General features: G+C 44.4%; 1 protein-coding gene across 16 annotated transcripts in view; it reads right to left on the reverse strand.

The window, feature by feature from the left end:
* The window catches only part of LOC143960435 (liprin-beta-1-like), a 172,035-nt gene extending 148,194 nt beyond the window's left edge, over positions 1–23,841 (reverse strand). For 14 of the 16 annotated variants that reach the window (XM_077469057.1, XM_077469055.1, XM_077469054.1 and 11 more), the window contains exon 1: positions 23,716–23,841. The gene's annotated coding sequence lies outside the window, so the exon portion shown is untranslated. Of the gene's footprint in view, positions 1–23,672; positions 23,693–23,715 lie in introns of those variants that run through there. The other 2 variants (XM_077469041.1, XM_077469043.1) reach the window with 2 other exon arrangements.
* Positions 23,842–25,090: the final 1,249 nt, after the last annotated feature.

Genomic DNA, 25,090 nt, shown 5'->3' on the forward strand with positions numbered 1-25,090 from the left:
TCTCATATTGTGATTTGCTTCAAAGTTGCAATTTATCACTTGGGGAGGGAAGACTAAAAAAAAATGCTTATAGCAGACTGGTGACATTATCTAAGCCTAGGCAATGTTATGGCTATGAAAGCCCAAATTTAGCTAAAAAAATTAAAAACAGAAAAATCAGCAGAAGGGACATGCTATAACAAAGTATGATGTGTCCCTTGTATTAATTCTTCTTTCAATAGAAAGCTTCCTCTTGGTATCCCATTTCTTTCTGATGCAACTGAACCATTGGTGTCACCTGGTGTTGTAAAACATGGCGTCACCACCCCACCAATCATTTTTTTTCCCCCCATAGAACACTGCATATAATGGCAACAGTAGTGCCGTTAACCATCAAGCATCTACCGTCTTTCCCCAAAAGTAAGACATCCCCCGAAAATAAGACCTACTTCCAGTTTTGCCTCCCGCTGTAATATAAGGCCTCCCCAATAATAAGGCCACCCCGGAATAAAAGGCCCCCGAAGCTACCGTAAAGCGTCTGACTTCTCTGGACAGTATCGCCGGGTGCCGCCGCACAGCTCACCGATTGGTTGCAGTGCAGCCAGAGCTGTTCAGGCAGTGCAAGGTCTCTTTAAATGAGAGCCCTCGCCGCCGCCAGGACAAGCTGCCACCTTCTGCCGATTCCCCTGCCCTGACGGAGACTCACAATTAGCGCGGGGCAGGAGCCAGGCACATTGTGTGGAATCTGGTTGGCACAGACACGCAGGGGTGAGGTGGGGAGTCTGGTAAAGGTAGTAACAAGAAATTCTTGATACCGTAGGATTCACAGTTTGTCTGGTTATGCTGATTTGTGACGACAACTACTACCGTACCATATACAAGTAATACATTTCCTTTTTTTTTTGTACAATAAATACCGTATTTTTCTTCATGGAAAAATAAGACCTAGCGCATCTTTGGGAGCAAAAATTAATATAAAACTGTCTTATTTTTCCATGAAAGTTTCCGTACACTCACAGAGCCAGAGTCTGCAGCCTCAGAAGGAAGAGGGGCAGAACATGAATATGGCCTGCAGCTGGGACGGCGAGGGCTTAATTTGCAAGAAAGTGTCATATAATATGCTAGCATGCAATGAATACTAGCACATTATGCTTTTACTTTGCAGAGTAAAAGAAAGGACGTAAAACCCATCAGGGTTTACATCTTTAATCTTAAATGGCACGCCGTTCACTGGAAAATTGCATCCACACTGGGAACTATGTTGTACTCACGCATGCAATTTCCAAAGTAGTGCAGGGTCTTCTTTCCCGCGTTTCACAGGGCAAGGCAGTCCATGAATGGGCTGTCATGGCCAAGCAAACGTGGGCCGCATGACCCACACAAGTGCGCACCTAGCCTTAAAAATCTAGGTTTAATTTTAACATTAAACTTTACTGAAATAATAAAGAATTAAAATTACACAAAATAAAACAGGAACAAATACACAATCAGTTAACATCTCAACCAAATCAGAACTTTTCACAGCTGCAAAATTGTGAATAATCCCATCAAAATCAACGCATTTCGCTTTCAATTGAGAATATTGCAAGATCAGAAAGCCTTGACTGTCCCATTTTAGAATGCAAATAGTTCTTTATAAAGTTTTGCTTACTGCTCCCTGGAGGGCAAAGAAAAGTTTAGGACAACAGGAGCAGGGAGGGAGGCAGATTCTGGCTAAGCCAACTGCGTATACTATGCAATATGCGTAGCCAAGATTTTGTTGCTTTCATCTCCCTCCAGGCTCCTCCTCAGCCAGGTCTACTATCTAGACCAGGGGTCTCCAAACTTTGTAAGGAAAGGGCCTGTTTACTGTTGTTCAGATTTAGGGCCCCCCCCCCCCAACGGTGCCCAATGGGAGTAAACCCTGCCCGATCTTTAGTATTAAGGGGAGCAATAGCTGGCACTAGGGCCCCACTGTTGGCCTCAGTGGTAGCACTAGGGCTCCACTGTTGGCCTCAGTGGTAGCAATGTCTCAAGAGTGGGATATAAGAAAGGAAAGGGCCGCTTCCAGTCCCAGGGCCGTAGTTTGGAGACCACTGATCTAGAATACAACAAAGCCCTGCAGTGAAGACGTGGAGAAGAGAAGCAGGGCTCTGGAGTAGGCTATTCATTTATTTTATTCTCTCTAGCTACCTTCTCACAGTTCTCTCTGTCCTGCCGCTGTGGAGTGACAGCAGGACACGGAGCAAGCTAGCGCATCTTAGTGGATCACCGCCGAATCCATCCCACACCCCCCCCCCCCCAGACTCACAGTGCTCAGTCCTGCCTCTGCAGAGTGACAGCAGACCAGAGCAGTTGACACTGGGCAGGCTAGCACATCGGGCTCTCCCCTGTCTAGCCTGTCACAGTGCCCTGCAGGACGCTGGGCAGGATAGTTGTGGGCCGGCAGCACAAGGTCACAGTGCGCACCCCAAACCCGCCCCTGAAAATGATGCAGTCGGTGCCAGAGCAGCTTTCATTGCCCTCTATGGAGTGAAAGATGCCAGCAGACGTGTCCATTGACACCCATCTGATCTGGTCTGCTAAAAACAGAAGGATGGGTGATCTGTTCTGCGTCCATCTGGCGAAATCAGATTGGATGGCAGTTGGATGGAACTGGACAGGCTGTTCGTCTCCATTCGCCCATTGAGGACAGAAGGCAGAGCGGACATCGACCTGTCATCTGCCTGCCCAGCAGGGATCAGTGAACAGACTCCCCACTGAGCAGACAGATCCACTGCCGGGGTCTGTCCGTCTAAAAGGGGACACAGGGAGGACTGAAGAGGGAAATGGAGAAAAATAAAAAGGGGGGGGGGGGGGAATAAAAAAATAAAAAATAAAAAAAAGGGGGGGTGGGGGGGATGTAACGGAGAGGGAAAAAATAAATAAAAATGAAAGTAAAAAGTAAAAGAAAGAAAGGAAATAGAATAAAAAAGGAAAATGTGAAAAGTAAACAAAAAAGGGTAAGAAAAAAAAAAAAAAAAAAAAAAGGAAGAGTGTGTGTAGTGGAGAGAGCTAGAGAAAGAGTAGGGGGGAGAGAGTGCAAGAAAGAGCCAACTCAATATGAGAATGTTGTCACTTCAAACAAGCAGCACAAACTCCATGCTTCCCTCTTGCTAAATCAAGAGAACATCTGGAGGGAAGTAGAGAATGGCGGGAGAGATGCTGGGATAACACGACTTTTTCCCACGCTTCAATCCATCACTGAACTGGAGGAAGCTGATTTTATTTAGCTAGTCACTGAACAGCTGAGATGTTTGATACAAAGGTTACTTTTTTGTAGATACATTTAAAAGGGGCAAAAAAGGGGCAAAAAATAAATAAAAAAATTGCAAAAATGTTTCTCCAACTGTGTGTTTACATTGAATTACCCCCGCACATTATAATTTTTACACACACACACACACACACACACACACACACACACACACATAAAATTATATTAATTAAATATATATATTATTACCAGCGCTAAAATGAATGGGAAATTCAAAAACAGGTAAACAAACGTATTGCAGAGGTGTACTGTGCGTTTTTTTACTTTACCCTGACCTACACTTTAACACATTTTCATTTGAAGTCCTGATTTACAAGCAGCGATCCCACTCACAGCCAACATTTTCTATCTTATCTGAGGACAGAACATTCCTAGTCATATCCTCTATTAACAAGCGACTATCAGTATTACAATGAATCAGACTCGGCTCCACACTGACTCATTGCGGAGTGCTCCGTGTACTGACCAGTGACCGATACACAACTACAGCAGCCTACACACAGCTCACATTACTCCCCAATTGGAGCAGAAACTCCCAACAATCTGTACAGGCCCACCCTGCAATCCAGTTATGTATCCATTATATACCGTATTTTTCGGACTATAAGGCGCACGTAAAAGCCTAAATTTTCTCCCAAAAACGACCGTGCGCCTTATAGTCCGGTGCGCCTTATATATGACCTGTTGACATCGCTGGAGTTCTTTGTTAACAGTATCTGTCATCTTGACGTAAACCTTCGGACTATAAGGCGCACGTAAAAGCCTAAATTTTCTCCCAAAATCGACCGTGCGCCTTATAGTCCGATGCGCTTTATATATATGGAAATATCCATTTTATCAGCCGGTCGTTGCTAGTGCGCCTTATAATCCAGTGCGCCTTATAGTCCGAAAAATACGGTAGCTATACAGAGTAAAACCTTGGATTACGAGCAGAATTCGTTCCAGAAACGGGCTTGTAATCCAAGCAGACGTATATCAAAGCAAATTTCCCCATAAGAAATAATGGAAACTGATTTGTTCCACATCCATTTTATTCATATAAAAAGGATTACAGCAACACAAAATACAGTATAAAGTGTACTGTAAAAATAAAACAAATGAACTTTCACTGCAGGAGCTACAGAGTATAAAAAGGGAAGAGAGGTGGTTCACACCGAGAGGCAACTTCAGGGAATGCCTGGGTAATTGTCCTGTAATGTTGGATCCAAATCGCGTCAATTAAAGTGGAACATTCCGATTTGAGTGAAGGTGACCCCCGACATGCCACATTTGGCATGTCAATTTTTAATTTTTTTTGGGGGGGGGGGGGGGGGGGCGGAAACCGTCTTTTTAAGAGGAATCCAGCTCCCACTTTCTCCCGGGGCACCACAAGGAAGATCACCTCTCCCCCCTACCTCTCAACAATCACAGACATGTCACAGGTCCCAGTGCGCAGCGCGGCTCGTGTATGCCCATCTGAAGCCACAGTCGGGCGCCCACGGTGACAATGCCAGCGCTGCAGAGAGGAGGAGGAGAGGAGCAGGGCTTAATTTGCCTACATTGCTGGACCGTGGGACAGGCGAGTGTGCGATTAATAAAAACAGTCGGCAGCTACACTTTTTGTAGATGCTGACTTTTATATGGGTGGATCTCCGCTTTAAGATAAGGAGCCAACTTCCATTAAAGTCTATGGGCACAAGTCACCTTGAAGTAGTACAGGAACCATTTCTAGTCAGAGCGACTTCAGTAGTGCTAATCAAGACAGCTCTCATTGACTAACATAGGATTTCACATGACACACGAGTTGGACCCCAAGTCAAGGCAGTGTGAACTGAGCCTTATACTCAGTTGTGATGTGACCCTACCCATATTGCAAGACCTCACTATTATCAAGTTAAAATTTATAGAAAAAAAACCTTGTTCGTTTTGTAAAAAACTCGCAGACCAAGTTACTCGCAATCCAAGGTTTTACTATATAAAATAATAACATTTTAAAAACATTAATAGCCAAAATTTACTGGATGTAATATAAAAAAAATAAAAAAAAGAAAAAAAAAAAAACACACCAAATGCATCTTTTATGAGGTCTAAATCTAGTCACACGTTACAATCTGATTGTACAATCCCTGTATAGCTTTACTTTAAACTATACAACACAATGGTTCACCTGACTGTATATAAACAATGGATTACACAGATAGGCGATGGCCCATCGCCTTCCATTGTTGGGATAGATTGCACACACAGCTAGGTGTCTGGCCAACTTTAGGGACAATGTACATTCACTAATCAGATTTATTAAAGCGGAACTAAAAACTGTATCTGAGCATCACAAACTGAAAACACTAATTCATTTATTTTTATTAGTTAAAGCAAACCCGTGTTGTGTCGAATACTTTCCCGCGGATAGTGTCCGCCCTGTACTGCATTTGCGCGGTACGGAAGACAAGGAGACGCCAAGAAGAACGGCACCTGCGCTGAGTCCAGGTTCAAGCCCCACCATCCAAGTGGACATAAAGTTAGAATAAAAAATTGCCAAGCAAAGCGAGGCCGTGCCCGAAGCGTGGTGAGCGAAGTGAGCCCAGAAGGGGCCCTGTTACCAAGTGCTACCGTATGTCCATTTGCATGGTGGGGCTTGAACCTGGACTCAGTGCGCAGGCGCCGTTCATCTTCAGAGACTTTCGGAGTCTCCTTGTCCTCCGTATTGTGCAAGCTCTGCGCCTGCACAGTATGGGGTGGACCTTATCCAATGGGGGGGACAGTTTTTGGCAGAACACCAGCCATGTCTCCATGCTTGATTTTGTTGAGTAATCACTTCCTTAGCAATTTCTAGCCATGGCCATCTTGACTAAGGGCAGACAATTGCATCTACTTCCTGAAATCTATCAGCCCTTAGCTCCTTCAGATGAAAAAGAAGAAAAATTGTCTAGGCCAGAAACCAGGCTGTAACTGAAGAAATGTAACAATAATTAAAACTATATAATACACCTTCCCATCGATTTACTAAGACCCCTTTCACACCGCAGAGCCTATAGCGCCAGCAGTTTTTCTGATTTTTTTTTTTTTTTAAGTCGGGGGGGGGGGGGGAGAAAGTCAGTCAGCTTTTAAGGGCCTTTGGAAGCTGCCCAGTCATTTCAATAGGCAGAGGCGTTTTATGGTGCTCCCAAGCCCCACCCCAAAGATGCTGCTTGCATGACTTTTCATAACGTCCTGCAAGCGCAACGCCTGAGTGTGAAAGCACTTATTGCAAAGAATGGGAGGCAGTTTTCAGGTGCTTTTTTTAGAGGCTATTTCTAGTGCTAAATTTCCTGAAAACCGTCTCAGACGTGAAAGGGGTCTTGTGCTACTAGCTTTAGTAAATCTATGGGAAGGTGCAATATATATAATTTTCAACAGTTAGGGAAGCCAACAACTCTGAGCAGGTTGAGCCATGTATGGGGAATGATGCCACAAGTGGATCACTATGGGAGCAGTGTTGCATTACATTACAGCATGGTGCCAAACATTAGAAGGGGAGAGGATATAAGGGGCTTGTGTTTACCAGGAAAAGTGCCCATTACACAACCCGGAAGGGAGGGGCTTTAGGGGACTGAATTCACTGGGGATGTGCAGGGCCAACAGAGGGCTTTTCAGCCAGGAATTCAATGGAGGCTTGAAAACGTTGCCGGCCCACCACCAGGTATAGAAAACACAACTGGAAACTAAAGGCATCAACAGGAAGGGACATGGCCATACACCATCAGCTTTTATTAGAAGGTAATATGTTCTGCACACAAGATCTTTCTAAATCTTTATGTTCGGACCCTTTCACACTGGGGCGGGCGTCGGCGGTAAAGTGGCGCTAATTATTCGTTTTGGGTTAAGACCGCTTTGTTGGCGGTATAGCGCGCTGCCCCATTGATTTCAATGGGTAGGAGCGGTGAATACACGGCTCCAAAGATGCTGCTAGCAGGAATTTTACTACCATCCTGCTAGCGCACTGCTCTAGTGTGAAAGCACTCAGGCTTTCACACTGGAGTGAAAGGAGCCGCTTTTTTTTCAGGTGCTATTTTTAGTGCTGTAGCGCCTGAACACCTCAGTCAACATGCACAGGACCCTTTTTTTTTCTCTCACACCAAATTCGCAACGCATAGATGTGAACCAAAGCCGTGGAATATTATGCTTTTTAGATGACCTGCAAATCTGTGTGTTCCTAAACGCATCAAACCCGCTGTAAACTCGCATCCGTGTAAATCCAAACTTCTACACGTATGCTGATGCAGTGCACGTGTATTTCAAAGAAAGCAAAACAAACCTTCAAAGCATTACGCTGCAGATTAGAGCTCTGAAGATTAGTAGAGCTCGCTGGCCGATGCCTTTCGCTAATTAAAGGCTCCTTATCCAGCTCGGCTGGACCTCCCTGCTGAAGGAGTCTTAATATCTCCCAGCTTGTCCCAAACTTTCCTGCCTGACTGCTTGCCGCTGATGTAAGATTTATCGTGGGGTCCCTGGCTGCCCACACATTGAAGCCACTGGTCTTCTGAACAGTCATAAGAACACAGGCTTTCAATGGAGCCAGTTCCCACATGTCCAGAGTGACGCTGTTTCTGAAAAGGGTCCTGTGCAATTTTGGATGCGGTTTAGGCGCAAATTCTAATAAAATTAATTTGCACCTGAATCAAAGAAAGCCGCAACGGACTCTGGACTGCAAAATGCAGCCGGATGTGTGAATTTGGACTTGCCCCTTTTAATAGGTGTCTTTTACTGTTACACATTTGTAAAATAACCTGCTGTAAAAAAAAAAAAAAAAAAAAATGCAAAAATAATCCTTGCCCAAATATAAAAAAGGTTGCCCAAAGCACCGCTTGTAAACGACACTGTATCAGGTAACACGAGGCTGCAGTGTGCTGTATATAACTGCTGAACCTGGGTTTCACTTATGATCTTTTACCCCCCTTTTTGTAGTACCTTCTTGACATTCTACGTGGCTATATAACTGAAGCAGAATACTGTGCAAGCGGCTTTTTAAAGGATAAGTGAACCCCAACACTAAAATCTCTACATCTACGATCTAACACTAACCTATCTAACCCTGTAAAGAAGCAATCAGTATACAAACCTTTTTTGAAGCCAATCTGACCTGATCCCATGAGGTCAGCTGCAGCTTCACTGTGGGAGGCAGGGGCAGAGGTGGCGTCCGACAACAGAAGCCCCATAGTAAGTCTATGGGTGACGTCACTCACCATTCATTTTACAGAGGTTGTCGGCTGTGTCCTCTGCAGAGCTTCCGCCGCTGGAGACTGGATTGGCTTCAGAAAAAGGTATTGTTATTGTATACTTCTTTACAGAGCTATATAGGTTAGTCTTAGATTGTGGATGTCTGTAGATGCAGGGATTTTAGTGTTAGGGTGGACTTACACTTTAAATGGCCCCTTAAAATGACATTTCTTGAATAGAGTAGCGTAGAGAAGCGTTAATGTTAAAGATTTTGCACTCCCTGTTTTTACCCTCCCTATCAATATACGAATGATGTTTTAATATAAAACCTGTCATTTTTGATCCAGTAATATCACAGATTATGGCTGGCGGGAGGGGTCAGCAGGGTGCTGTATATAGCTTCCTGGAAAGTGAGAAGCTCACAGTGTGCAGTGAAAGAGTAAGTAATTTCGGTAGAGGAGGAGAAGAGCCTGTACAAGACTGAAGGGAAGGCCGACGTTCAGCTTTAAGTCTGGAATTAGTAGTAAACAACATTTTTATATATAAAAAAAAAAAAAAAATTGGAGCAGACTGGACTGTCTGTTTTTCAGAGTTGCCCAGGAAATGATGTTTGAAATGTTGCCCCATCTAATTGGCACACTGGCCGCTCCGTTTACCAGTGAGCCCGACACACTAGTGTAAACTGTATATACCAGGAGGTTTCTGTATATTGTTCATGTCAACAGATGCTGGGACCTCTATACATAGAACAGAGGGCGCCACTATTTATGAAAGTGAAGGCAAAGTCGTAAACAATGAAATTCATGGCTTTTTATAGCCCCCCCTTCCCCCCCATTTCGCCCCCCAGCCATGTCCCCAAACCGATTTAGAAATAAATATTTGTCTAGACGGCTCACCATCCCCGCTGGTTCACTCAGGCGAGAAAAGCACAATCTGTTAAACTTAAAGTGGAGCTAGTATTAGATATAGGTTTTCATGTCAGTATAACACTACCTCTCACAGAGATCACTCCCTACAATTCTTTTTCTCTCCAGGAGGATGAAGCCATCTTTGTTCAGGCCTCATCCAGGGTCACCAGTTACTTCCTGCTGCAGCCTCTCACCTTATGACTTGCTACAAGGTTACAATGTTGCAAGAGCCCTTTCACACTAGCCGACCAATTGGGTCCACCTGAAAAAGTGATCCTCCAGTCTCCTCTACAGAGTGGTGGGTGTCCATTGACACCTGCCAAAACAGACGGATGGGGATTCATTCTGATGGTGGATCGGATGGCAGTCGCATGCAAACCGACAGGCAGCCCGTTTACATCCAACCGCTTATAGAGGAATGCATAAGTGGAGCGGACACGGACCTGCTCCTGCTCAGGCCCCTTTCACACTTGTGAGACTTGTCCTATGACTTGTCATGCGTCTTTGCAGTCCCAAGTTGTACCCCATGATTTACAATGAGTACCATTCATATCTGTGCGACTTCAATTCGCACCAACTTCAAAAGTAGTCCCTGTACTACTTTGGCCCGACTTTGATGCACGTTTAGGTCCATAGACCTAAAGATTACACAGGCATTACCTGAAAAATCGCAGAAAAATTGCACGACTTTCCAGGGGCAACAGTATGTTTGGGGCTGTAAAACACACACGAATGTATGCAGATGCTACTACATTTAAATTCAGGGGAACGCGATCTGAAAACCACAAAGTTTGTTTGTACTTCCCAAGTAATTTCTCCACATTTAAATAAACCAAAAACAGAGGGGTAGTGTGAATGTAGTCCATACATTTCATGACAGTGATGACCTAAATGACGACATATAATTCTTCAAAAAGGTTAGGAAAAATTGCTTCCCAGGTCTTAGCCTGAAGTCCAAGTTGATGCACACAAGCTTAAGGCTGGGTTCACACTGCTGCGGGGGGAGATCCGGATGTGATTCGCACCGCAAATCACATCCGATCTCCGTAGCGATGCGAGTACAGCCATACAGATAGTATGGCTGAATTCGCATCGCTCCCGCAGCAAACTTGCACGGGACCCTTTTTTTTGGTCCGCAACAGAATCGGATCGCATGGGGGTTCACACCATGCGATCCGATTCCTGTGCGAGTCGGCAGATCGCACTGCGATATGCGGACGGATCTGGGGGTGTCATTAACATATCATTGACACTCCCAGCCGTCCGCATAGGGCAGTGTGAACTGCCGGCGGGAGTAATGCGATGCGGGAAAACGCTGCGGATTCGCGGCGTTCCCGCATCGCAGCGGTGTGAACCCAGCCTAAAACTGAAATCAGGCTGGCAGTGGTAGGAGCTGCCCTGTAAGAGGATTGGTGGAAGAAGGAAATGCTTAAGTACTCTGAGGGCAAAGAGCTCAGTTTATTTTTATACTCATAATCCAAAGTGCTGTCAGGGGTCAGGCTAGTAGCCCAAAGTCTATAGAACAGAAGATGGAAGATATTGGAGGGTGGTGGTGGTGGTGATGAAAGAGGGTGGTGGTGGTGGTGATGAAAGAGGGTGGTGGTGGTGGTGGAGGAAGATGGGAGATGGTGGAGGAAGATGGGAGATGGTGGAGGAAGATGGGAGATGGTGGAGGAAGATGGGAGATGGTGGAGGAAGATGGGAGATGGTGGAGGAAGATGGGAGATGGTGGAGGTAGTGGTGGAGGAAGGTGGCGATGTTAAGGTAGTCTTGAGTCTGAGATTTTTACTGGCAGGGCTCAGTAAAGTGCCCAAAGATTTGTAGAACTGCAGATTGTGGGAAGTATTCGTACCCTTCATACACTAATCAGCCAAAATAAGCACACGATGAGGATCAAAAATAAAAGGGGGGGTGTTTAATGTTCCACATTTTCAGGCAGAGAAGTGCCTATATGTTTTTTGGTTTAATGGCACGCCAGCTGCCCTTCAAGGCACAGTGGTCTCTGTGTCTGCCTGCATGCCACACCAGCTATCTCCACGCTCTGATGCAAACAGGACAAATTCCTGGAGTCTTTCTGCTATGAAGTTATTCAGCTTTATGCAAGAATGACGAGTATTTTTGTGGAATGTGCCAAAAAAAAAAAAAAAATGCAACTACACACGCTTAACTATTTCAGGAACAAATGGCGGATGGCAGTCAGCCGCGCACAAGTTACTAAGGTCTGTGACCCACAAATTAACAGCACAAAGACAAATTAATGTCATGGCGGTTGTTGCATTACAGGAGTTAGGGGTACGTCGTAAAAATGATTCAGAAAACAAACCATGCTGAAATGTAAAAAAAAAAAAAATTATATATCTCATCACCTTTCATGGAATATTTATAAAATTCATAATAGCCAGATTGAGAAGGCTTTTCATGGTTCTTGTGGGAGAAGCAATGGCCTTAAGTCACATGACACTTTGAAGTACATACTCCATCAGTAAGCGCCGATTCGCACAATAATTTCTGTGTTCAGAATGCGCTTCTGCATGTGTGTGTATTTGATGCGTTCCAGTGTGCTTTTCCCCAACTAAATTGAGGACAATTCAGAGCGTTCCATATAGAAAAGAATGCAACATGTTCTACTTTTGTTGACTGCACTGTAACACACTGCACTGGTGTGAACCAAGGCCATTGGAATCCATGTTAAACACTGTCCATGTTTTTGATGAAAAAAAAAAAAAATGGAGCGCATCTGGTGTAAACCCACCCCAAGCTGGCCATGCAGAAGTAGAATTTAACATTTTTGTTATAGGTATATTGGCTTGGTTTTCTAATTGTTTGCGGGGTCAAATCCCCATTCGTTTTTGAACGAGAACAATTTTTTTTAGAAAATTCGAAGGGGCAGGATGGAACATTTTTATTAAGCGAATTTCAAATTGTGAATATATGTTTTTCGTTCAATAAAAGTCAATTCCCCTCCAAAATCAAATGTGGAAATACAATCGTACTTCCAAACATTCAGTATGTCATCAAAAGGTGTACTGAGAATTTATATCTGAATGTGCTTAGGATCAACAGAAGGTGGAGCCAAGGACCAAGAAACATTCGTCCTGCATTTTTACCATTGAAGGTCTAATCTTTGCGTTTATCTTGTGGGGGTGAACCCCCATGCAATCCAATTCTGCTGTGGACCAAAATAAAAAAAATAAAAAAAGGTCCTGTGCAAGCTTGGTCTGAATGCTAATTCAGCCATACTAGCATGCGATTTGCACTGCAGTGTGAATCACATCCAATGTCGGGCATTGCTGCAGTGTGAACCGGCATTTAGTATATATTTTTTTTTCCCTATTATTACATGTTGACCCTTGCTTTAAATCAATTAGTTAGGTTCAGTCTGACGGAATAGACTCTGCAGTCTCTAAGGACATGAAACACCCACAATGTTCCTGACAGCTATACCCCATATGATCCAGGCTGCCTATTGCTCGAAGTCATATGGCAGAGCTCAGTAACCAAGCTTACTGATGGCAAGAAAGGAACTTTTATACTTCACAATAACAAATGTGACTTGTCAATCACATGACTCCATAGGGCACAAGTCAGGTTTGGCTGGAGTAGAACTATAAGCAAAACTCTACCCCCCCCCCCCCCCCCCCCCCCCCCCCCAATTTTGGATAGCGTACAGGAAGGTTACAACTGTCAGATCTCTCTCCGCCATCTGTATCCCATCGCAGAGATTTCCCTTCACTTCCTGTCTGATAGCCAAACCAGAAGTGAGAGGAAATCCCTACAAATTTAAGGAATTCCTTGGTGGTGTCCCCATTGGAAGATTTAGCCTCTATTACATTTCTGGGGACAACCCAATCCTTTTTTTTTTCCTCTTTCACTTTCAGTGATAATGATAAACAGGACAAATAGAGAGGATGAATCTCCCTTACTGGGACACAGACAGCAATAAAAACTGACAGGTGTTCTAATCCTGCTCCACTCTGTCCAAAACAAAAAAAATGAAAAGAAAAAAGAAAAGGAAAAAGAAAAAGGCCCCTTTCACACTACCTGAACGGATGCTCCATAGAGCTCTATGGAGCGTCGGATGTCAGTGGTGACATGTCCGCTGACATTCGACCCGCTCCGATCCGAAAAAGTGCGACAGAGGAAAAAGCCATTTTTCCATCCGCCATCAGATCGGATCGAGTGACGACGGACACCGCGGTCCGTCGTCACCCGATCTCCCATAGGGGAGAGCAGCGCTGTGGCAGGTCCGTCCCTGCGCAGTATGCAGAGACGGACCTGTCATCTTCCTGCTCAGCGGCGATCACTCCGGTGGTCCCCGCTGAGCAAGCAGATATCCACGGGGTGGATGAGCACTGATCCGCCCCATGTGAAAGGGCCCAAAGGAAAACATTTTTTTTTTTAAGCTGGACATATTTGAACCATCTATCAACTGGTTCAGCAGAGACCGGGTAAGATTCGAACCATGTATGAGCAGGCTGATGGCACCCAGCGATTGACTAGGGTACAAAAAGCCCGTTGGATTTTCATGGATATATTGCCAGCGGCTATAGCTGCTAGCAATAATCACTGTGTTCTCCCAGCAGGGATGGGTCCCCCCACCAGGAGAACACAATGGCTCTATTGGAGGGATCTCCCCCAATCAACACAATCAGTGTTCGAGCGACCTATGGATGGCTTTGGCATGTTGAGTGTATAAAAAGATTTTGTTCTGATGATTTGTAATTTTCCCTCTTATGCATATTCAGTATGTGGTGGGTGGGCCTTACAGTGTAATTAAACCCAACTTTTAGAAAACTGCGAGCCGGCAGCACTCTATTGCAGAAGACATATTGGGGGAGATTTAGTGCAAAATCTGGTGCAGCTCTGCTAAGAAACCAATCAGCTTCCAGGTTTGATTGCCAAAGCTTAATCGAACAAGCTGATTGGCTACCATGCACAGCTGCACCAGATTTTGGACTCTCCAGTTATAGTAAAACTTCCCTCATAAAGGTCTCTTCTACAATAATACCCACTTACCTGCCCGCTCGCAGTTTTCCCAATTAATGTACCGGTACACTGTGCTGAGCAGGCGCAGCTCAGCATGCATTCCCAGCACACTCAGGCTGTGCCAGAATGTGCATATGCAGGATGTGGTCATTGTCCACCAACCAATCAAGAGGCCAAAAACCTTCCTGATATCTACAGGGAGGCTTTTATAATGAAATCACATGAATAATAAATGACATGCACATATCTTTTTGTTGAAATGGCGACAGGGTCTCTTTAAGGACAGATCCTCTGCTGGGTACATAGCAGCTTGCGCCCGTTTCATACCGCGCATGTCTGTGTTTCACAGGGTGGATGTTGGAAAAGCAGAATCAGATTCCCCTATTAAAGTTTTTTTTTTCTCCTCCGTCGCCGAGGGCAGAAGACAGATGCATTTCTGGTTAAGTTTAGAAGTCATAACATTTTTTTTTTTTCTGAAGATAATCTGAGACAAATATGAACAGCTGTTCTGTACCTCGCCATAAACCGTTCAAAGGGAAAAATAACTGTAAAAGCGTTGAATGGAGGAGGAGAGGAAGGTGTCATTATTTCCTAGACAGGAATTTTCCCAGGGAACAGGCCAGTCACAGCACACTACAAGTGGAATTTACACAACACAATTACATGGCAATAAAGAACTCCCAGGAATCCACTCAATGCTTCATTTACACATTACACCGCAGCTATTTGCAATGTATCATAAATATCTGCCCCCTTTTTTTTTTTTTTTTTATCTAAAATACACAGTGCTTTAGCAAACTAAATGTAATTTGTCTGCAGTAGATGTATGAGATGTAGCAAAGGACGGAAAAGTATTAAAAAAAAAAAAAAAAAACCAAACAAGATATTTATTTTCTACTTTCCATCCTTTGCTACATCTCATTACTGCAGATTTAACAGAATTACATTTCATTTGCTAAAGCCCTGTGTATTTTAAATAAAAATAAATAAATAAATAATTCAATTCAACCTTTTTAATAATATTATTATACAGAATTTATATAGCGCCAGTTTGCTCAGCACCTTACAATCTAAAGGGAGGCCATACAGTCACAATTTAATAAAATATAAGAGGGTTAAGAGGGCTCCTGAGAGCTTACAATCTACAATATTGGCATGCATTAAAAAGGGCATTAATTCCAGAGATAAATTGATAAATCTCCCAAACTACAAGACTCTGGTCCAGCTGCACCTGGAATATGCTGTCCAGTTCTGGGCACCAGTCCTCAGGAAGGATGTACTGGAAATGGAGCGAGTACAAAGAAGGGCAACGAAGATAATAAAGGGTCTGGAGGATATTAGTTATGAAGAAAGGTTGCCAACACTGAACTTATTCTCTCTAAAGAAGAGACAATTGAGAGGGGATATGATTTCAATATACAAATGCCATACTGGTGACCCCACAATAGGGATAAAACTTTTTTGCAGAAGGGAGGTTAACAAGACTCGTGGCTGCTCATTAAAATGAGAAGAAAAGAGGTTTAACCTAAAGTTATGTAGAGGGTTCTTTACTGTAAGAGCAGCAAGTATGTGGAATTCACTTTCACAGGCAGTGGTCTCAGCAGAGAGCAGCAATAGTTTCAAGAAACTATTAGATAAGCACCTGAACGACCACAACATACAGGGATATACAATGTAATACTGACATATAATCACATACATAGGTTGGACTTGTGTCTTTTTTCAACCTCACCTACTATATAATAAAGGTAGTGCAAATGGTACACAAAAGGTAATAACTGTGAGGGAAGAGCTGATGGAAGAATTAAAAGTTCAGCTAGGTTGAGGCGGGATAGGCTTCCCTAAAGAGATGGAGGGATCATCTAAAACAGTGATGGTGAAGCTTGGCACCCCAGATGTTTTGGAACTACATTTCCCATGATGCTTCACTACACTGCAGAGTGCATGAGCATCATGGGAAATGTAGTTCCAAAACATCTGGGATGCCAAGGTTCACCATCAATGGCCTAAAAGGTGGCCAGAGTAGGAGATAGATGAACCGATTGAGGTAGAGTTCCAGAGGATGGGAGAAGCTTTGGGGGAAGTCCTGGAGAGGAGCATGGGAGGACAAGAGAGTCTGAGAAAAGGAGGTCTGGGGAAGAGCAGAGAGGACAGTTTGGTTGGTATTTTGCGATAAGATTGGTGAAGTAACTTGCGAGAGAGAGTATTTTTCAATGCATTTCAAATCAACCTCTGTTACATATAGGATGAGGCTGCTGATCTCCTGCAGCCTCTTTGGAGTTACTACCTGCACTCCAGGGATGGCTGCATGGCATTTCTCATAGTGACAACAGTGAACCATGCCTGCATAATGTGTGTCACGTGCAGTCTCAGATGTCTGTGCGACAGGGTGACAATGCAGCAGCAGCGCAACTGGTAGACGGGGACAGAGCACTGTCACCCCAAACAAAGACTTTCATGGCAGGATCACCAGGGATTATTTTAATAAAAGCTAAAAAAATTAAATTACCTTTTATATTACATTAACATGTTGAAGCTTATTTGAGATTTGATTTTTAATCGGGCTGAAAGCCATTTTAAATCTTAAGATCTAAACAATCTCTTGAGCAGCAAAGTCACTTCTTATCCAGTCTGGAATGACAAGTGTTTTCCCATCATGCTGAAAATCATCGCCATCTCTTTGAAAAGACCATGGAGTATATTTACAAAGCAAAGTACATACAAAAGCAGTGAACCTTTGTGGTGCATGCGTTTTAGGCCTCATACAATGTAAAATTTGTACGCAGATCTACATTTCCTATAAATCTTGGTCCTCAACCATCATTGACCATCATTCTTGCCGGATATTGACAGGATGCTTTCTGCTACATATTTACATACTGACAGCTACATCTGCAAGACAGAAGCAGTCCTGGGACAGACCCATTTATGACAAGCTGAGAAAGAGCCCCCCCCCCCCCCCAGTTTTCAATATTTCTTCTCACTGCACTACCAGTATATTCACATTGCCAAAGTCATCCGTTTGCAAAAAGCAATGGCTCCCATTGGCTGAAACACGTTAAGCAGCAGGTCCTGATGCTATGAGGAAGGCTTTGGACGAAACGTGTTTGCATTAGGTGGATTATTCATTGCTGTTGTGCTTGATAGATTTTGCAAGAAAAATCTCCTGGGTTGCCGGCTATTTCTTTTATCATGAGGCAATATAGCGCAACAGGCTTCTAGTGCCTGAAATATGTAAAATAAGCAGCAATTTGCATGGCAATATAGCCCAATAGGAGCCCAGTGCCTAAGCCCTGACTCTTGGAGTGATTTGTGCATTCTGAACAACGCTGGAAGATAATAGAACAGATTTAAGAAATTTATGCTAGCAGCATTTTAAAAGACATATATGTCTTATTTTGAATGTTCGCATCATTTGCATAAAGGCAGCTTTCCTTTTTTGAATATGAACCCAAAGTTCTGCCTTTAGTAAACAGATAATTCTTCGGCCTCAATAGAACTACAAACCTCAGCATGCCCGCGGCTCCGCAGCAGCTGCAGAACATGCTGATCCAGCAGCTTCCGTAAACCACGTCTGGCTATTTTGGAGAAAAGATTTATTGAACAAACACTTTACTGCCAAAGACTTCTTCATTCACAAGCCGGAGGGAAGAATAATTCACTTATCTCCCATCGCTGTGCGTAGCCCAGCAATTTACAGGGACGGAAAGCTGGGTACAAGGAGGAGGCCAACAGAGCGTGCAAAATCGCAGCATCCGGACAATTCTAGGGAAGGTTTTCAGGCAGCTGAGAGAAAAGGAGAGGAGCTAAAATAAGCCGGGGGGGATCCTAAATAGACTCAGATCCTAAATATACAGCACAACAAGGAGTTTACACAGCGCAGTGCCATGTGGACTCGTCAGCAATAAATCAAAGTGGTTTGGAGAGGGACAGTGTGGGCTCCCTGCTGAGGCTGGCATGGGCTGGCATGGGAGATTGTGAAGAGAGGGCAGTGCCCCCGCCAGGCTTTGTCATACTAAACTAAGACTACAGTGCTCTGGAATAGATATGACCAGGCTACCAACAGGGACTGCACTGGTATATTTAGTGCCGTATCCTCTGACCTAATTGTTGTGGGTGAGCGGTACGTTGCATTTGCTCACATTAACACACGTCTATGTGCAATACTATGCAAACATGTTGCATAAAATCGCACAGCTCTGGAACACAGAAACACAGCGTTCTGGTGTGAACATGACATGTTGAAAACTATTGTTTTCTTCGTGTTATTGCAGTGAACTACGTTTTTCCATGAATGCGGCTCGCCAGGCCTTTTCATGTGGCCCTTATACGCAGGACTTTTTTTTTTTTCAGCCAGAGGCGGTGGGACCCTGCACTCTGCGTGGTGCACCCCTGCAATCTGTGCACAGAGCACCCCTGAACCCTGCACTCTCTACAAAGCGCACACCTCAACCCTTCACTCTCTACAAAGCGCACCCTGAACTCTATACATAGCAAATCCCTGAACTCAGAACATAATGAGCTCCTGGTATTTATTGCCCCTCCCACTAAGTAAATTGGCCACACTCACCATTCAATGCGGTTCGGCGGAGGAGCGTGGTTGAGGTTCCTGCTCCTAATCAATAAAGAAAAAAAAAAAAAAAGCCCTGGATTTATATAGTCTAAAGCCTCGTACACACGATCGGCTTTTCCACAGACAAAGCGTCTGACTTTTGTCTGAAGGCCATTGGCCAGGAACTGGACTTGCATACAAATGGCACACAATTGTCGGCCAACAAACACGAAAGTAGTGACGTACTATGTGTTTTTCATCTCTTTAGCAGCACCCTTTGGGCTCCTTCTGCTAATGTTGTGTTTGGCAAGCACTGATTCCAAGCATGCGCGTTTGTACTTTGGACTTTTGGCCAACGGACTTGTGTACACACAATCGGAAAATCCGTCAGACGGAAAATTTATAAACCTGCCATCCAACATTTATCCACGGAAAGTTGACCAGCAATTGTCTGATGAAGTGTACAAATGATCGGATTTTCTGCCAACAGCCTGTCATCACACAATTCCCATCGGAAAATCCGATCGTATGTACGAGGCTTTAGGCTTCATGTATATTAGCAGCTCTGAAACTTGAGTTTAGAATCTTTTGGCGTTTTTTGCCAAAGCTCCTAAACTTTATTTACTAAAAGGCAAACAGACTGTGCAATTGCAAAGTGCACTTGCGCCAGATCTTAGTAAAATGAGGTTAAAGTTTCACTTCACAAAAAATAACGAATCACATGCAAAGAGCATTTACTTAGCTCTGGAGCAACTGCACTTTGCAAAGTACACAGTCGAGTTGCCTTTAGTAAATCAACCCCTATGGGTCAATGTACACATAGGCTTTTGGCAGAGTTTAGGAGCTGCGGCAGTTAGGTGTGCTCCAACCTCCCTCTCCTGAACACGTTCAGGATAGCAACGTTTTGTCCGCAGGCTGCAGGAAAATGCAAAAATGCGGCAAAACCATGGCACGATTTTACTGCGTTTTTCATGCTGCCACGGTAAACGTAGGCAGGTTGTACATGAAGCCTAACAGATACAACCGGCCTTTGAGGGCAACCATAAGACCCCTTTCTCACTGGGACTGTGCTACCTTAGCTGCGCTTTTCAGTCGATAGTGGGGCTCTTTTAATCCCCCGCCAGCGGCCCAAGCAAGCGTAAAACCGCCTATGCTGCGGCACTCCCGAAACGCTTTTCAGTTGCTTCCAAATCACTGCCCATGCATTCCAATGGACAGGGGTAGTTTAGGAATGGTATATACAGCGCTCCCAAACCGCCCCAAAGATGCTGCTTGCCGGACTTTTTGTAACGTCCTGCAAGCGCACCCCCCCCAGTGAGAAAGCACTCTGGCTTTCACACCGGGGTGACATGGGAGGTGTTTTTCAGGTGCTAGTTTTAGCGCTAAAATGCCTTCAATGAGAAAGGGGTCTAATGCTGATGCAACTTGCGATAAAATTGAGTTTGGCACCCCTGCTCTAGTACTGTCCTCCCCAGCCTAACAGTTCCTGGTCTGGGCCTTTCATACACTGGATTTGAGTTAGATAATGGAGGCTCAACATCGTATCATAGTGGAGGGCAGCAGGGTGCCATATTTAGTGCCCAGGAAATATCACAGCAGCCTGCTGCCCCCCATATTAGGCCATGCTCTGTCTTGTATACAGAAGCATAGGCACTAAAATAATGAACACTGAACTATTTCATTTAAGTGGGGTTTCCCTTCTATCAGCTCTCAGGGCTTTACTCACCGAGCGCTGCAGTGTCATTTCAGCCCTCTGTCCTGTTTGACAGCTCAGATGAGATTTATAAATTCTAAATACATGCAGAGAAGAGAAGACTTACAGATAAACAGGTACAACTTACATGGATTTGTTTAATCTCTGTGTATCACCTGCAGCCAATCACTTCACTGAGTATATGTAAAGGGTTACGACCACTTTAATGTTTAGAAAAAAAGTACAGAAGCTTATTTAGGGCATGATTGAGTGTTTTTGGCCCCCATCTACATAATTTTACATCTGACCACCATCTTCTCCTCCTAGGAACTAGCTGGCTAAGACAAAAAAACACTCAAGCCTAAAGCCAGCCATAGATTGATTGAAATCCGGCTGGTTCAACAGGAATCAGACAAATTTAGATCTGTCTATGGGCAGGCTGGTTATACTGAATTCGATTCACTGATCAACTTCAGTACAACCAGACTCTCTTTTATTGCCCGATCACTGCTGGCAGCTATAGCTGGAAACACTGATCATTGTATTCTGCAAGCAGAGAAGGCTCCCTGTGTTCCCCACCAGCAGAACACAATAGCGCTGCGGGAGGGATCAAAAGGAAAGAAAATTGTTTGATAACCCCATCAACAGAAATCAGTGTTAATGGGGCAATTTCAACCACAGCATCCTGTGGTTGAAGGAAAGAAAATTACATAATGTATGGCCTGCCTAAAAATACATGCTCCAAAAAAAAAAAAAAAAATCACATGAAAACGGCCATGCGTGAATTACCTGCAACTGGCTACAAAGTTACAACAAACAGTCTGATCATTTGGGGAGAAGAGACTGAGGAAATGCGTTCTCCTGCCTCCAGCAGATTGATGACATCTTAGCCTAGGTGAAGTCACTGGACTGGACTTCCTAATGATGAAAAGGTGGAGCTTTTCTAAAACGTGATACTGTTATGGTACAGTATAGGGCAAAGGTCTCCAAACTGCGCCCCTTTTCTTGCCTCTATCCGGCCCTTGGGGCACTTTTCCTCCCACTGATACGAGACACTATTCTGCCAACAGGGGCGCCATTTCTAGCAACAATGGGGCACTGTTCCTCCTAAAGATACCAACAGTGGGGCATTATTTGTCCACCTAACACCAAATGTGATATTTACCCCCACTGATGCCAGGATAATTTTCCACTCTCAATGGCCACAATTCGGCCCCCCTAAAGCCTGAAGGATAATAAAAAATAAAATAAACAACTGGCCTTCTCTTTAGAAAGTTTGAAGACCCCTGGTATAGTGTGATCTTTTGAAAGGTCCACTTTAAGTGTCCTGAGAAGTTAGCTCAGATGCTGTATGGAGAGCCCCCATGCTGTCCCTCACCTCAGATGTGGATCCAGAAACATCAGCATGTCTTAGTCTATTCCCCACACATGCTGGTCCAACACATTTTTAGCTCAGGATGTTATCTGGGCCGTGCACTCGTTTTTCAAGAGCCTGCCCCGTCCTGCCACCCTGCGACCCCAGGTGTTTTCATTACTGATCTGAAGACAAGGAACTGATTGTTCCCCCTCACCGCAGGGAATTCTCTGCCCCCTCACTTCAGGTTCCTGTCAAACTCTCATGTATCAGCCTGGTGGAGACACAAAGAAGTTTTGGCTTCGACGCTCCACTATACTTACTTCTACAGACGGTGGGCACAGAGGTAGTGAAGCCTGGAGGGGCTACCCAGCTGCCTCCTTCAGGGACAATCTGAACCCCAATCACATCTGAGCACTCTAGCATGCACCAAATTTCCATTTCATTCTATGGAGCCCGTTCACGTCTGAGCGATGTGCTATCAGACGTACAGGAGCGCCTTTGGGACAGAAAAGCACGTTTTGGGCCCATAGACTTTAATAGAAGCTGCTGAAAAACATGGGCCTATAAATTACAAGTTGCCTCCTCTTCCTATTAACTTGCTTTTAATTGGTCTAAACAAAAAAACAAACGCCCAAACAATGTGTACAAACGCATTCAATGTGCAAGAACTAAACAAGGAGGTCAATAGTCAAGTGTGAACCTAGCCTCAGGCTTGTATGGTGGATACGGGCAACCAAGCTGAGCCGCCCCCTCCGCGTCCGGGGTGGAACTACAAGCCACAGCAAGTTGCAATGAAGAGAAAACTTTTTGGTTTGGTCGTTTACCATCGCGCATTGTCCTATTTAGCAGTTGGAGAGATTTACAAACAGTTTTTGGCCACAATTATTATTACGGGATTTATATAGCACAATAAAAGAATAGTTTTCGGGGACTTTTCTCACCCAAACCAACATCCTCTGTCACTTTTTTATGGCTTTTGTCTTCTCGTTTGTCTATTGTGACTTTATTTTTAACAGTTGGAATATAAATATTTTTGCCTTTTAAGTCTTACTCATCCTTATGTGTACAAACATCTAAAACAACTTTAATTGGCCATAATCATCGACTTCAACACAAAAGCTAAAGAAGGTCTATGATGTGGGGATCACAGCAGAATATGATGGGGGGGGGGCCTAGAAAAGGGGGATCTACAAGTCACAGCATGCCCAGAGTTAAAGGGACAGTTTCAGCTTTAGATATAGTGTAAGCTCTGCAGAACAGAACTACAAGTCACAGCATGATGGAAAAAGTTAAAGGAAAGTTTAGCCAAGTGTTAAAGTTTCAGGGGGTGCCTCTGATGTCCTCCAGCAGGCACAGGAAGGTGATCTAGGACTCCTAGCTGGGGTGGGACTACAAGTCACAGCATCTACTTTGTTACTGAAAAGTTTCTGGCAAGTTTTTGACTTTCTGTGAAACAGAAGGTTAATAGACCCCCCCCCCCCCCCCCATGGGAAACAATGCAGTGAAAGGAAACCAGGCTGAGGGGTCCTTCAACTGGAGAACCACAAGTCCCAGCATCCCCAAAAAAGTAAAGCTCTGCCATGTGTCCTGCACAACACATGCCTTTCTTCTCTGCAAAAAGTTATAACCAGCTCCAGTTTGCGATCCCGATTTACAAAGTGCCCCCAGTTAAGTCTGTGGCCCCCGGGGGCCCCTGGCACATGGTTGACAGTTAAAGGAACACTCACCCTTCTCCCTCCCAGCTCCAGCCCGGATCCCTCTCCGGCTTACCTGCCTGTTGGTGTCCTCAGTGCCGCTCCGGAGCCGCCGATCTGCCCCCCCACCGATGTCTGTAATCCTCTGCCGCCTCCCCACCCGGCTCCCCTCTGACTCCCCCGGCCAGCCCGAACTCCTCCCGACGTCATCAGCCCCGCCCCCGGCACTCACTGGGTCCTGATAGAACACAGGGCGGGGCAGTGGAGGGCTCGGCTTCCTACGATTGGCTGCGGGGCTTGTCAGTCCCAGAGAGGGAACATTCCAAAATTTCCAGCAGATCATTCTGATGTGAGTAACAGAGGAACAGGAAGAGGAAAGGTGGATCCCAGGAGAGACAGATCACTGGGATCACTGGAGAGAGAGAAACAGATCAGAGTACTTCATCCTGGAAGAGATCATCAGAGTGTAGAAGATGGACATGAGATGGATGTGGATCTCAGGAGAGATAGATCAGATCAATGGACATCCTTGTCCCAGAAGAGTTACAACAGATCTTAGGAGATAGATCACATCACCAGAGTGCTAAATCCCATGGAAGATAGAGCCCAGAAGGAGATGATAGATGAAGTTCTGGATCCCAGGAGAGATAGATCAGATCAATTGACCTCTTTATCCAAGAAGACTTACAACAGATCTCTTGAACTTATTGGAGATATATCACATCACCAGAGCCATGAATCCCATAGGAAACAGAGCTCAGGAGATGAGGATGAGATGGATAAAGTTCTGGATGCCAGGAGACCAGACCAGATCAATTGACCTCCTAATCCAAGAAGATTTATAACAGATCTCTGGATCCCAGGAGAGATAGATCACATCACCAGAGCACTGAATCTCATAGGAGATAGAGCCCAGAGGATGAGAATGAGATGGATGAAGTTTTGTATCTCAGGAGAGATGATCAGATCAATGGACCTCCTTATCCCAGAAGAGGTATAACAGATTCCGAGATCCTATGGGAGATAGATTACATCACCAGAGCACTGACTCCTATAAAAGCTAGAACATAGGAGAAGGAGACGACATGGATGAAGTTCTGGATCCCAGGAGAGATGGATCACATCCCCAAAGCACTGAATACCAGAACAGATAGATTAGAGTCATGGAGCTCTGAATCCAGGGGAAGCCTAGATCAGATCACCTAAATCCTGGATAATAAAGAGAATTATCCCCATCATCAAAGCTCTGGATCCCCAAAAATTATAAGCTGGACATACACTAGTAGGATTTCAAATGAAAATTTGTATGAAAATTTTCAGGATATTCTAATGTTCAAATGTAGTTCAAGAAGTTTGCTTTTAACATTTAATTTTGGAATGAATGGACTTTATTAAACAAAAACCACATACACTGTTAGAAATTTGTATATTCAAGAAAAAATTTCCATCTT

The sequence above is a fragment of the Lithobates pipiens genome, unplaced genomic scaffold (genome assembly GCF_037356315.1).
Source record: "Lithobates pipiens isolate NorthernLeopardFrog02 unplaced genomic scaffold, aLitPip1_a1.2 Scaffold_8, whole genome shotgun sequence".
NCBI lineage: Eukaryota > Metazoa > Chordata > Amphibia > Anura > Ranidae > Lithobates > Lithobates pipiens.